This window comes from Canis lupus, chromosome 23, assembly GCF_011100685.1.
Source record: "Canis lupus familiaris isolate Mischka breed German Shepherd chromosome 23, alternate assembly UU_Cfam_GSD_1.0, whole genome shotgun sequence".
Classification (NCBI taxonomy): domain Eukaryota; kingdom Metazoa; phylum Chordata; class Mammalia; order Carnivora; family Canidae; genus Canis; species Canis lupus.
Window position 1 is genome coordinate 43,003,753 of NC_049244.1, and position 13,934 is coordinate 43,017,686.

The 13,934-nt window shown below is 46.0% G+C and overlaps 1 long non-coding RNA gene across 1 annotated transcript; it reads left to right on the forward strand.

The window, feature by feature from the left end:
- The first annotated feature begins 2,128 nt into the window (after positions 1 to 2,128).
- LOC111091980 lies at positions 2,129 to 6,893 on the forward strand. The gene is made up of 3 exons (XR_005377162.1): positions 2,129 to 2,792; positions 4,915 to 5,091; positions 5,823 to 6,893. It is a non-coding gene; the product is annotated as an uncharacterized LOC111091980 (long non-coding RNA).
- The last annotated feature ends 7,041 nt before the right edge of the window (positions 6,894 to 13,934 follow it).

A 13,934-nucleotide genomic window follows, 5' to 3' on the forward strand; every position in this document is an offset into this window, starting at 1 on the left:
CTGGACTTCTTTGCACCTGCACTGTTAGTTAAGGAGGAAAAAAAATGCCTGGAGATGCTGCTGGGCTGCTGGAGGGGAGACAGGAAAGAAAGCCTGGTGGCCTGGGGCCCCGGTGAGGCAGGGCCCCAGTGGGTGGGGGTCTGGGTAGCCCGCCCTGGTCTGTTTGTGCACGGAGTTGGTGCAGGGGCAGCAATGGAGTCTCCAGCCCCGGAAGGACAATGGGCAGCTGGACAGCTGCAGCTGCCACAAAGGAGACCCTCAGCCGAGGCACTGTTTACTTAGTGTCGGGCCTGACCCCAGGTCTGCTGGAGGCCGGTACAGATGCTGATCCCACCCTGGGAATCCGCTTTCACCCCTCCGTGGTCCACACTGGCCTGTGTGTGTTTGCAAACAACTTAATTGACTTCCGTAATATTCATATGCTGGCCTTAGCTTTGGAGAACTGGAAGGGGAAGACTTGTGGGGCAAAGGGCTGAGGCCTCTGGAGGCTTGGCTCCCCATACACGGTCCAGACCGCCTGACTGATTATTGTGGCTTCTTTCCGGAGGAAGCAGAGAGTCTCTGGCTTGTAAAATTTTACTGTTTTAATTTTCCAGCCTCAATGTCCAGAAGAAGCCAGACAGCAGGCCCACAGGCCACTGTGCAAGCGAGAACAGCCCTTCTTCCCAAAGCCTGCTCACACCGCCAACACAGACCCACACAACACGTTGCATGCCAGGGCAGAGAATTCTCTTTGTGCACGTGAAGAGGTCATTCATCTGGGACTGCTACTGGTCTAGTCCTTTCCATGATCTTCTACGGACACACCTAGTAATCACAATCCCTGACTTCTCAGCTTGCCTTAGATTGAAAAAGTGGAAGTCAGCTAGTCTTTCTTGCCAGAAGTATCTAAAAAACATTGAGAATTTGTTTCTTAGATGTGCAAATTTAGGGGCCAGCAGGCAAGGAGATGCCTCACTTGACTGGGTCTCTCCCACAATGTCTCCCTCTTGGGGGGCCACTGTCTTGGAAAAGCTGCCAGGACAGCTGTGTGGCTACCCCAAGATCCGGGGTGACCTAAACCCCATCCCAGTCCACATCTAGGCCTGAAGATCCTGCCACATCCTCCTGGTGCTGAAACTGTTTCCTTTGAGCACGTCCTGAGCTTAATTTGTCGAGCCAGCCCTGAACACCCCTTCTCTTCCCCGGATTTCAGCACATCTCAGTTTTCCTAAGTGCCCCCGTAGGACTGAGGGTGGGGGTGGGTTTTTCCAGGAGCTTCCTCTATGAGGAGGGCCGGCCTGACACCTGCGCTAAGACTTGCTTGAGGAGATAGTTGGAAACCTGGCTGGGGCAGAGGAAGCCGAGCTGCTAGTGCCCCCCACTCCTCTTTTTATTCCCCTTCCTAACATTGTTCAAAATGACGGTCTAGTCCAGATATGACGAGGCCAGCGCCTCCCTTGAAATGGAAACAGAGGACTGAATAAAGAAGAAAAAGTACTTTGTAGTCGGCCTCGTCCATCTTTAATTCAGAGACGCATCGATACTCCAGGGAGCTCAGCCTTTCATCTCTTTGATTTTTTTTTGTTTTGTTTTGTTTTTTTTTTTTTTTTTTTTTGTTTAACACCAGATCTGTTATGGACTAAAATTCCTAGGTTTTCCATAGAAACATCTCCATTCCTTCGGGATATTGATGTTTTCTTCTTCCTGGGGGTTATGATATGGTAAATCAGATTCAGAAAAGAAGGGACAATGCCAGCATTCATGGGCCTGGGGTGGGGTTTCTCTCCGCCTTCCCTCTCCCTCCCCCTTCCCCCCCCCCATATTCTCTCTTCTCTTTCCCTCCCTCTCTCATTCATTCATATTCATTCATATTCATTCTCATTCTGTCTCCCTCTCCCTCTCTCTGCCTCTCTCCCCTCCCTCCCCCATCCCACCCTCTCCTCTTCCTCCTCCTCCTCCTCCTCCTCCTCCTCCTCCTCCCCCTCTTCCTCCTCTCCTTCCTTTCTTCTTCCTTTCTCTCTCTGCTTCATTTTCTCCCCGTTGTTCTCGGGGAACCGAAATAGGGTTGTGCTTCTGGTCCCTTCAAGCCCTTTCAAGCGTCTTCAACTTTGGCGGTGGCAGCAGCAGGTTGCGTTGCCATGGAGACGGTACTGTGTGGCGGAGGCCGGGGCGGCCGCAGCTCGAATCCCCCAAACAATGCCGCGCCAAGTGCAGGTTCCTCGCCCTTTTCCGTGCACTTTTTCCTTCTAATGGGGCTAGTGGCCTCAAATGGGCGCTGTATCTTGACACGACAACAATCCCTACCCCCTCGCTTGCCCCCCCCCCCACCTCCTCCCCTGCTTTTCCTTCCTCCCTCCGGGTCTTTGATCTATTAAAAATCAAAAGAACAAAGTCACAGAGGAAAGTTGGGTTTTGTTGTGGCTGCCACGGCACAAAATGGGCCTCTTCAAACAGAGTGTGGTGGAAGCCACGTCCGACAATGCTGATCCAGGATTGGTTGTAACTACAGGTCAGACTGGACAGCTCTATACAAGAGAAGGCAAATCCAGGCCTGCCGAGGAGTGGCCAGATTCTCCATCCCAAATTGGCTGCGGGGCCTCCTGGGAGCCAGGGATGCCTCCAGTCAGGCTCCGAGTGCAAGATGAGGGACATCAGGGTCCCGGAAAGGCCTCCAGGTGAGGAGCCACGAGGACTTGGCGCTACGATATCTGCTCAATCTTAAGTCATCTTACAAAGCCCCCGTGTAGCATTGGACTCTGCCCAAATCTGGACACGCTTCGGCTTCCCCTACAGTGCTTGGCACACAGCAGGTGATCAATAAATAATCGCTGGTTGTCCCAGATGCTGGTGCACTGCCAAGCCCTCCACTAGGGGGCAGGAGAGGGGGTTAACCCTAAGGGAGGGAGGGGTTAACCCATATAAGAAACAATATCCTATTGCATACTTGTGATTTACTGAGAGTAAATCTTAAAAGTCCTCATTACAAGAAAAAAAAAATGTGTGACTTTGTGTGGTGACAGGTGGTAACTAGACTTATTGCAGTGATCATCTCACAGGGTATACAAATACCAAATCCTTCTGTTGTACACCTGAAACTATAATATATGTCAATTATGCCTCAATAAAAAACAAAGAAACAACCAACAAGCCACACTTTGCCATATAGTATGACTAGATGGTTGGAGGAAAATGCCAAACGATCTGTAAACAGACACTGAATTCAGGGGTCCCCCCCTACAAGTGACAGTAACATTAATATTATCATCGTTATAGTTATGAGTCATTTGCCAAAATTATTTCTGGTGAGACCGTCTCTGAGCCAAAACATACATGGACCATTTTCCCAAAACCAAGGCCATTGTAAGATCATCAATCTTGGTTGAAGGTACTTGGAGGACCATTTCTTTAGATAATACATTCATCGCCCACAACTTAAATATAGTAGCAATTTTAACTGAACTGGTTACATCAAGTCTAATATGCAAACAACAGGCTTATAGATTGATTTTGTCCCATTGAGTTTTCTATTTTGATAGCAGAAAACACAGATTTGCATTACATTCATCTCAATTTCAAGCTAATAAATGGATTTTATAGACTTCAGAAATTTACTCGGTTTAGATTCAACCTTAAGTATCCAATTCCTTTGACAACCTCCGGCTTTTCCATATGAAAAAGCTCTAATTTGGGGATCCCTGGGTGGCTCAGCGGTTTGGTGTCTGCCTTTGGCCCAGGGCGAGATCCTGGAGTCCCAGGATCGAGTCCCACATTGGGCTCCTGGCATGGAGCCTGCTTCTCCCTCTGCCTGTGTCTCTGTGTCTCTGCCTCTCTGCCTCTCTCTCTCTCTCTCTCTCCATATATATATATATATATAATCTTTTTTTTAAAAAGCTCCAATTTGATATAAAATTGGATAAAGGCTCCAATTTGAAAAAGGGAATAATATACAGAAATCTTAAGTGGAAGAAAGGAAAGAAGACCAACTTGAAACCTTTAAAATTTGACAACTGGATTGTCTGGGTACTGTGATGTCTATCCCAACATTTTTCAAGGAGCTGGTATGCTGATGATCTCTTGAAATATTTTAACAATGTCTATAACCTTTTTGGCTAGGAAAAAAATAACAGAAAACATGCTAGCAAATGGATATTTGACAAAATTATGTTTACTTTTTTAAAAACTGAGAGAAAAGCTAGGAATGAACATAATTTTAGCTTTTTAAAAAAGATTTTATTTATTTATTCATGAGAGACATACACAAAGAGAGAGAGACAGAGAGAGAGAGGCAGAGACTGGCAGAGGGAGAAGCAGGTTCCATGCAGGGAGCCCGACATGGGACTCGATCCCAGGTCTCCAGGATCAGGCCCTGGGCCGAAGGCGGCAATAAACTGCTGAGCCCTCCAGGCTGCCCCAAATTTTAGCTTTTTAATCTAATTCTTATTTTTAATAGCAAGATAATAAGAGAAACTGTTAATGCAATTATGTTTTTTTTCTAATGCATCTTAGCATGATTATTTGTAATGTGAGGAGAAAGGAGGGGAAAATTTGGGATATTGAACTGCTGCTATGAATTTGTAAACATGGAAATATTGTACACACTCTGTCTAAGACCTCAAAACTCTAATCCCTAGACCCAATCCTTCAAAAGCAGACTAGAAATTTCTGCCTTGGTCATTAAACCTAGAGAAAATGAGAATGAAAACTGCTGGCAAAATCAGCTGAGAGACAAAGGTATAGATATTCTTGGCCTAGGGAACCAGAATTTGAGATTTGTATTATCAAATAAACTCAAATATGAAATAAACTACAGTTTAGCATCATGACTGCTTATAGTATGTGTTCTCTAACTGCATATCACATAGACACACACAAGTTGAATTTGAAGGATTTCAATTTTTTTGTTTTCCCTCCTTTATACACATATCTTTGCAGTTCTAAATACATTAGGAAAACCACTTCCTAGACCACTGAAAAGGCATAACACGAACTGGCCAAAAGTTTCTGGGCTACTTTCCAGCCTTCAAGAAGGACTGAAGGGAGAAGTCTGTGAGGCCTCTTCACAAGCAGATGGAGAGGGAAAAGGAAGTCACCATGGTAACCACTACCCAGGTAGAAAAGGTGTTTCTGTAAGGCTGGAGCCCTCTGGTTCATTTAAAAGGAAGCCTAACCACAAAGGTAGTCAGCAAGCCCCCTAACACACACACACACACACACACACACACACACACAAAGATTCATAAACAATAAACCTTACCCAGAGAGACCGACCAGCACTTTCAGTGACCCAAGGTTCAATTACTCCTAGTTCTAATCACCATTAGCTTCATTGAAAATGGTCAATGAGGGCTTAGGAAGACATGTCCTGGACACAACCTCTTATTTTTCTCCCTTCCTCTCATGAAAGTCCTCACCATGAAGAGGATTTGGCCATTTTCTGAGAAATTAATCACTCATCAGAACAAATGTACACTTCCAGAGTGTCATCTGGCTTGAGAAATTTTTAGGGCACCATTCCCATCCAGCCAGCATCATTCGGCTCTTGAACTTCTATGTTCTTTGGAACCCCTGCCCCGTCTCATAACTATACAACAAGAGCACTTCCTATTGCTGAGATATCATTTAAATTCCCTCAACATGTGGTCCCAGAACAGCAGCTTCAGTATCACCCAGAAACTTGTTAGAAATGCAAATTTTCAGGTCCTACCTCAAGTCTACTAAGTCAGAAACTCTGGGAGTGGGCCCAGCAATCTATGGTTTTATTTATTTATTTATTTATTTATTTATTTATTTATTTATTTATCTATCTATCTATCTATCTATCTATTTATTTTTATTAACAGGCTCTGGGTGATTCTGAAGCTCGATCAGACTGAAAAACCACCAATTTAAGAACCCCAACCACCCACCTGCTGATGGAAATTGTATACTTAGAAGTCTGTGTTCTTGCAGTCTAGAGACAAACTGGAAAGGGAATCAAGGAAAAGCTGTCTGAAGCTGAGGACTCCTAGCACAGAAGTCCAATCAGAGGTTCTGCTCTGATCTGCTGCAGGTCCAGCCCCATCACTGAGGTGGCTGAGCCCTCAGGGGTGAAAAACCTGAAGGGAAATCAGCCAAGTTCCCTCCCTCAGAGAGAAGTCCAGAATGGGAGACAGGGAGATACTGACCCCCAGGTATAGAAGGAAGCAGTGGAGGGAGGAAGATGCTGGAGGTTAAGTCATTCAAAACAGAGAGGAGTTCAAATGCCACTGGACAAAAGGTAGTTTGAGGGGGTGGCTTGTGTGCATGAGTGAGAGTACGAGTGTGAGTGTGGAGTACGTGTGAGGAGTGTGACAGATGCGAATATTGTGGGTGTAAAAAATGGGGATATGCTAGGGGCCTGGGCAGAGCGTGGAGGATGAAGAGAGTGGCTGATGTGAAAGGTTGGGGGAGAGGCACAGGTGACAGAGGGCTGGGACAGGGTGCACAGGACACAAAGGGGCATGAGCTAAAGAGATGGGAGGTGGTAAGGGGTCTAAGAGAAGTGAGAGAAGTAATGAGGGTTGAGAAGATCTGAGGGGCTTGTGGGTTTGTGTGGGAGTAGCAGAGGGGGAAGGAGAGAAGGGGAGGAAGGGATAGGAAGGATTGAGAAGGAGGGAGAGGGGATTTGTGAAGGGCTGAAGGAGTCGGAAAGGGTGACAGGGTGGGAGGCATAGGGGAGATGGGAGAAGGCGAGTGGGGAGAGCAGAGCGGGTAAGGTGCACCCTGCTCCAACGTCTCCCAAGCTGCAATGGAAAGGCCGGGAATAAGCATGAATAGTAATCAGGGACACCTGGGTGGCTCAGTGGTTGAGCGTCTGCCTTCAGCTCAGCACGGGATCCCGGGGTCCTGGGATCAAGTCTCACATCGGGATCCCCGCAGGGAGCCTGCTTCTCCCTCTGCCTGGGTCTCTGCCTCTCTCTCTCTTTCTCTCTCTCTCTCTCATGAATAAATAAATAAAATCTTTTAAAAAATGAATAGTGATCAGATAAATATGAGCGACAGAATCAGGAGCTGGGAAAACCTTACTCCTGGCCCCTTGCTCCCCCACCAGCCTGCTTTCAAATAAATCAGAGAATGAGACCCCAACCCTGCAAACACTCTGAGTACCTGCCACGCTGGCGCTCTCTGTGGGGATCGGCTTCTGCAAGTGACTGATTAACACTAGCGCTTGGCTACGCCCTCTTATCAAACTAAGGGACTCCTGGATTTGTCAGGTGAGAATGTGGTTTCCACACCTCTCAGGTGTGGGCACTTTCCTGGGCCCTGCCCTCCCCTCTAATGCCTTCACCGCTCCCTCCTCTTTGAATTCTGAATTCCCAACTTTTAAAACAGAGGATGGAGGGCCTTTCTGGAAATCCGAGATTTTTCCCTGACCAGCCATAAGAAAAAGATCTTAAATCTCACTCCCTGGGTAAAGTTTGGCTTGGCCCCTTCCAAATGCCCTCTGGAATCCAAGCCCTGTTAAGTATTCCCCCTAGAATCCCCATTGTCTTTGCTAGTATTAGGTAATTAGGGCCTGATTTTGGATGCACTAGGCATTGGAAATCAGAGCATAATTTATGTGATCAGAGATTGTGAATCAAAATGGAGGTAAGAAGGATTCTTTCTTTCTCTGTACCAAGAAAACCTAGATTTGTCACCAGTAGGGTAAGTCTGGTCTCTGAGCTTCAACTCTAGCAAGGCCTGGCTGTTCACATGCACAAATTTGGGCTATTTCAAGTCAAGTTTGGCAATTAATAGCTAAATTCACATACCTCCAAGCCATCTGTAAGTTTTCATGTGCAAAGCAGAATGGAATTTAGTAGCAAGTAATTGATGAGGATTTTTAAAACAATATAAGCTGTGTCCACGTAAATTAGAGGGAAAGATGTGCCTTCAAGGAGATAGAATGGGAGGAGAGGCCAGGGTCTCCAGCACCTGAAATCTAAATTTACTTCTTCAGCTTAATTTCAATGCACAGTAAAATAGAAAGTTTCACAGATCCTGGCAGATGACATTTCACAATCAAGCCAGAAAGATTATTAACGTAGCGGTTAGCATATACTACAGAGTCATCTAAAAGATTTTACAGTTTCAGTGTCAGGTAATGCAATCATTTTACCTTTAATGAATGTTAATTTCATATGGAAATGATTTTCAGCAGGGATTTTCTCAAATGCTCAACTCATAAGAATAAATCAGTTACCTTAATTTTTCAAATGTAGTTATAAACTAAGATTTTTTTATACCTTTTATTTTTTTTTCCTAAGGAAAGTAATATTATTGTAGAAGCCTAATCATTTCCAAAAATAATAAAAGAAAATTCCTTTCTTCTCCATTAAAGTTGTGATACTCATTTAAATAAGAGCAGTTTTGGCAGTTATACTATGTCTTTATTTGTATCAATTAATTACTATATGTCCTCCTGAGCACTGCTAGATAAAACCACCTACAGATTTCACAATATAAATATTTAATGGTATATCAGCTTTGTCCAGAAATATGCACAATTTCTAGATGTCTATCATAAATTAATTGAGCTGATCATCTCTCATCTTCAATTTGATTCATTATAACTGAATAACTAAATGAATATGTGGACTAAATACTTGAATAGTTGATACCTAGGACATATGTGAACTATATTTTATCTAAGATGTTGATTTTTTTCTAACTTGATGTGCTTTATTAAACATGTATCTATTTCAAAGTAAGCAAACCTGGAAACTTCTGGAGTTCGTAAACTGATTTTTACAACTAGCTTGAACCTAAATTGCTTATATTAATCATCACCGATTATAAATTCTAGGTCCCAATTCACCCAGAAGTCTGAACAAATTTCATGTACCACAGGCACAGCCACAAGATAGCTAGAAACATATTGCTAAAGGCTAGAAACATATTACTGCCTTGCTTTCTCCGTGTCACTGTAGAACATCTCAGATAATAGAGCTCTAAAGTGTGCATTTCTATAAATCTTTAATTCCTAAATCCTCTAAAAGATTGGATGAGGAGCAGAGAGAAGAGCCACTCTATCTTAATATGAAACTATTTTTTTAAATAGTTAAAATGATTACAAGTTTAAGAAAATGAGCAAATATCCTCTGAGAACTGAAATATGGTTTCTACGCATATCCAGTTGCCTGCTTTTATAAACCAAAAGCCAAAACTATGTAGACTACCATTCACACTCTGTCAATTCTACAGAACTGTTTCTGAAATGGTTCACTTCTGACACATTATTAATTAAATAATGAGGGTAAACTAACAAATCTGATCTGTTAATTAAGAAATTCGTAGGGGGGGTATTTTACCTAGAAATAGTCTCCGGAATTATTTTCCATATCACTTATGTTTACTCTTCTTGCAAGCCTCTCTGTGTTACAGTTCCCTGCAAGGTACTTGTTCTTTTTTTCTTTCTTTCTTTCTTTCTTTCTTTTTTTTTTTTTTTTTTTGCAAGGTACTTGTTCTTAAATTTATCTTTTGTCTTTTGCATTCTGCTGTCGTTTATACCTTTCTGCTAATTTCATGCATCGCCAAAATTCTATGTGGGACACATAGAATTCTGTTTTTGTGTTTTTTGTTGTTGTTGTTGTTTGTTTTTTGTTTTTTTTTTTAACAAACTTCCCCCTGCTCTGACCCAAAGCCCACCAGAGAGAAGGTAAATTCTGCCCAGGGAACAAGAGAAAGGGCTTCCAAGGGAGAAGTGATGGCCCACCACCTGCAGATAGTTAAAGGAAGCCTGAAAGCAACTTGGCCAATGTTTGGAGAAACCGCAGAGACTCTCAGACATTCAAATCCGTATCCCCAGGTTGTGGCCTGCGTTGGTACTCTCCTGGTCAACTGCATCCTCTTGGAACGAAGAAAGTAAATACTCCTCTCTCCCAAAGGAATGACACTCCCTAAAGGAATACTGCAACTGTCCCTGTTTTGCTTAATTTTGTAATCCCTGTCTCTGCCGTCCTATCCACCCCAGAAATTAAGCCCTGGAAATCAGTGAGGTCTTGCCATCTTGCTGGTAATGAAAGGAATGTGGAAAATTCTGAACCCAGCTAGAAACCACAGCCGAGGGAAATTCATTTTTTTTCCCCTATGTCAAAGTTCAGGGAAAGGCAGCCTAGGTCTCTAAATCATTGCAAACCTACAATGTGGCGGTTAAAAAGGAGGTTTAAACCAATTCTAGATTTTTACAAGATGTTTTCCCCTCCTGCTAAAGTATTTAGTTTTATTGGGGGAAGTATTCAAAACCATAAAGCTCAGGAATCGGTAAAACTTCCCCAGTCCCACGGGGTTCCCAGAGTCCTGAGAGCCTCTTGACTCTCATGGCTCCTCCAGGAACAATAAATCCTGCAGGATCTTCGGGTTCACTTCCCCAAACCCCCCTCCCCATTACTAATTGTCCTGAGCATTTGTCCTTCAGTTTTCCCCACTGTTCCTCTCTCTTGCTTCATTCACTCCCCATCTTGGTGGGAAAAGTCATGTGTGAGGGAATTACGTTTTTGTGCCCATTTTATCAAACAGGAATCTATTGCCTTCCCTAAACATAAACTTTTCTCCACTATCATTTTTTGTTTGTTTGTTTGTTTGTTTGTTTCCTGGTCATCTTATCGACTTTTGTAAAAGAGGAGGGGAAAAAAAAAAGAAAAAGAAAGAAAGACTAAAGAGAGATGTGTATCCCACATCTAAATTGTCTTGTATTTAACTAGCAACTAGCAATCATCCGACATTAATTTATACGGTTTGTACAAATACCTAAGCCATTTAAAAAGGCTGCTCTGGGTCGTGTGTGGCAGGGAACATCTATCTGGTGAATAGGCAGTGTCACACGGTAGCATGCTCCCTTGTCAAGGCCGATTGTGTTTTAGGCAAACATTTGCGCAAACATAAAGGCAAAGGTCAAGGACTGTTCAGTCCCAGTATGCGCTAATTCACCTAGCGAACCAATGGGGCAAAAGTTGCATTTTATATGCTCGGGCCCCGCCAGACCCAGGCTCGGGGAGTCGCGCCTGCTAACGAACCAAAATCGCCTCGGATCCCCCCTCGGCCCCGCGTGCATCCTCCGCGGCCGCCCGGTGCATTTCTCCCGGGCGCGCATCGGGGTCCGCCCTGCCCCATCCTTCTGGCGCAGCACGTGTCTATGCCACAGTCCCGGGTAGGGGAGACCGTGAGAATCCATAAAATCTGGGCTCGCGGCAGACGTTCGCGGGTCGCTGTCTGGCGCTGCCAGCGAACCACCCCTCGGCCCGGGCGCCTCAATAGCCGCGTTTATGGAACATGCACCGCAGAGCAGCAGCAGCAGCCACACCCCGGGGACCGAATCCCAGAGCCCCGGGCCGGTGCCCGCAGCCAAGTGCATGCAGCACCACCACGCACCCGTGACACACGTCCGTGGAAACGTGTGCGCGCGTGCACGGAGCCGCCTGTCGAGTCTCTTTGGGGCCACTTTTCCTGCAAGTTAGCGCGCACGGGGCTGGGGCGTTGCTCCCCGGGGGACTACTAGGTCTACACCCATCTCCCACAGATGACGCCTAGTTATTTTTCTTAGCCCCTGGCGGTGGGGTGGGGGGGACAAAACATAGCAAACGATTTCGAGTGGACGTCAACTTGAGCAACTCGGATGCGGAATACTTTTTAGGGTTAAACAAACGCGCGCGCGCTCCAACCCTAGGGTTTACTTTGCATCAATAATCATCTGGCGAGAACCAATGGCTGAGTTTTTCTAAACCGTCCATTTAAGGCACGAGGTTTTTTTTCCGCCCCCCCCCCCCCCATAAACCCGAGGGTCGCAGCTGTGCGCGTCCACAAGCAAGTAGTTTACACGTGCAAGATCCGTTCCCAGGACCTGGCGAGCGGCGGGCCCCGGGCTGCGGTCGGGGACTTGTTGCCTCTGCGGCGGGAGCGGCTGGAGCGCGCGGGACTCGCTGGCCCCTGCGCGGGCACCACGGGGCTCGGCGGGAAAGCACCTCCCAGCAAAGCCCTTGCAAAACCAGAGCAGGGTCGCAGGAGGCGCCCACCCCAGGAGGGAGCCTGGAGTTACTCTCCACCCCACCCCACCCCCCAAAAAAAACAACAACAACAACAGGAAAACTCTACTCGAAGTGCGTTTTTACTGCGTTCCAAAACCAAAGAGCAAACAGGAGGGGAAGGGGAAAAAAAAAAAAAAAGTAACTTACCCCGACCTGCCACAACACTACATTTTGAGCGTCCTTTAACACTTTGATTCTTCCTTGAGTGCTGCAGCCATTCCTTGCCTCTTGCCAAAAAACAACCTGCCTACTAGCTGCGGTTAAAAAGAAAGAAAGAAAGAAAAAAAAAAAAATCTAGCAAAACAAAACAACATCTAAAACTAAAATAATAGATAAAACCGCGTTTTTGCCCTTCTCCCATCCTTGCCAGCTAGAACCTGCCTCAGAACCTTCTTCTTTCACTCTGTCTTTACCGAAATTGCCAAAAACACCACCTGGGCAGCTTCGCAAGGCTTAAAGTTTGTGTAGTTTGTGTGAGCAAGTGTGCTGGTGCGTGCGTGCGTGTGAGTGTGTGTGTGTGTGTGTGCGCGGGTGTGTGCGCGCGCGCGTGTGCGCGGGTGTGGGAGTTAGTTTGCTTTTAAAAAGACGTCGTTGTCATGCAGAGTCATAAAAGTGTGGCCCCCCATCTTTGGGTGTTGGGTTTTTACGTGCACCTCTCATTTCAGTTAACTTTTTTAGAGCTGAGAAAAGCTGCTAGCTTACTTTCGGGAGACTTTGCTCGTTATTCATCTGTTTAGTCGCCTCCGAGGCACAAAAGCGGATCCGCGGCGTTATGAAAAATGGCCTGGGCGCGGAGAATGTCACAGTGGTCGGCGTATTATTTTAGCCGTCTTAAAAAAAAAAAAAAAAAAAAAACTCAGGGAAAGTTTGCTTTTGATGAATTCAATAAAAGAGAAGCTGCAACGGAAGAGATTTTCAGCTAAAATCATACAGCATGGGGCAGGGCTTAAAACAGCCAGATGGCCAAAGGTAGAGGGACCCTCTTGGTTTCAAAACCCAGATCTAGAATTCCGCCGGCTGAGCTGCTTAGCTTATTTAATCCCGCGTGTATCTTTATTTTTTTTTCAATGGATTTCCCCCCTGCTCTTTTTTTTTCCCCACCTCCCTTTTCGGCCCCCACCTCTCTTCCCACCCCAGAAGTTGCTGCTGAGCCCCCGACTTGGGATTTGCAGAAGTCACTTTTCAATTTCCCCTCTGATAAAAGAGTTAAACTCTTTTGCGCGGGGCACAGGGCGAAGCGGGCTGTGAAGGCGGTAGGCCGGCTCCTTGCGGGCCCTGCCCGGATCCTGGTTCAAAGGCCACGGCCCTTGAAGGCAAGGGACAGCCTGGAGTTTTGGACTTGAGGGCTACCTGCTCACCCCACCTGCCTTACTCCTCTCCCCACCCCCTGCCACCGCGGAAAATCAGAAGTTTGGCTCCCCCCTCTCCCAACACACAGAGCAGTTGTGTTCTCCGCACATTTCTCTGGGGTCCCTTTCTTAGGGGTCAAAGAGGCACAGATTGGGGTGGCAACAGGGGGTCCATCCCCACTTTGGGATGGAAATTGTGAAATTAACGTGCATCCTTTTTGAGCCACAGTCTTGGAGTTAAGATGTTGGTTTAAGCAGAGAAATAGGAGGTGGGGAGGAGAAGAAGAAGGAATAAATGATCACAGCACCTGGACCTCTTCCTTTCTAGACGGGGAGGGAGGACCTGAAGCCACCCGGGATCCTATCCCTCACCATCAGCCCAGACAAGATTTAGTCAGGTTAACGAGTTTGGCCACCACCTCCAGGAAGGCCTCCGGATAGACTCCACCCTAGCCTGACTGCTGCTCTACTACTGGTCCAAGAACTGGATGTGGTGAAGGGGCAGATTTTCAGAAGGATTTGGAGATTTTGGACCCCACCCACCCAGGTTTAAACCTGGAAGATACACACACACACACAC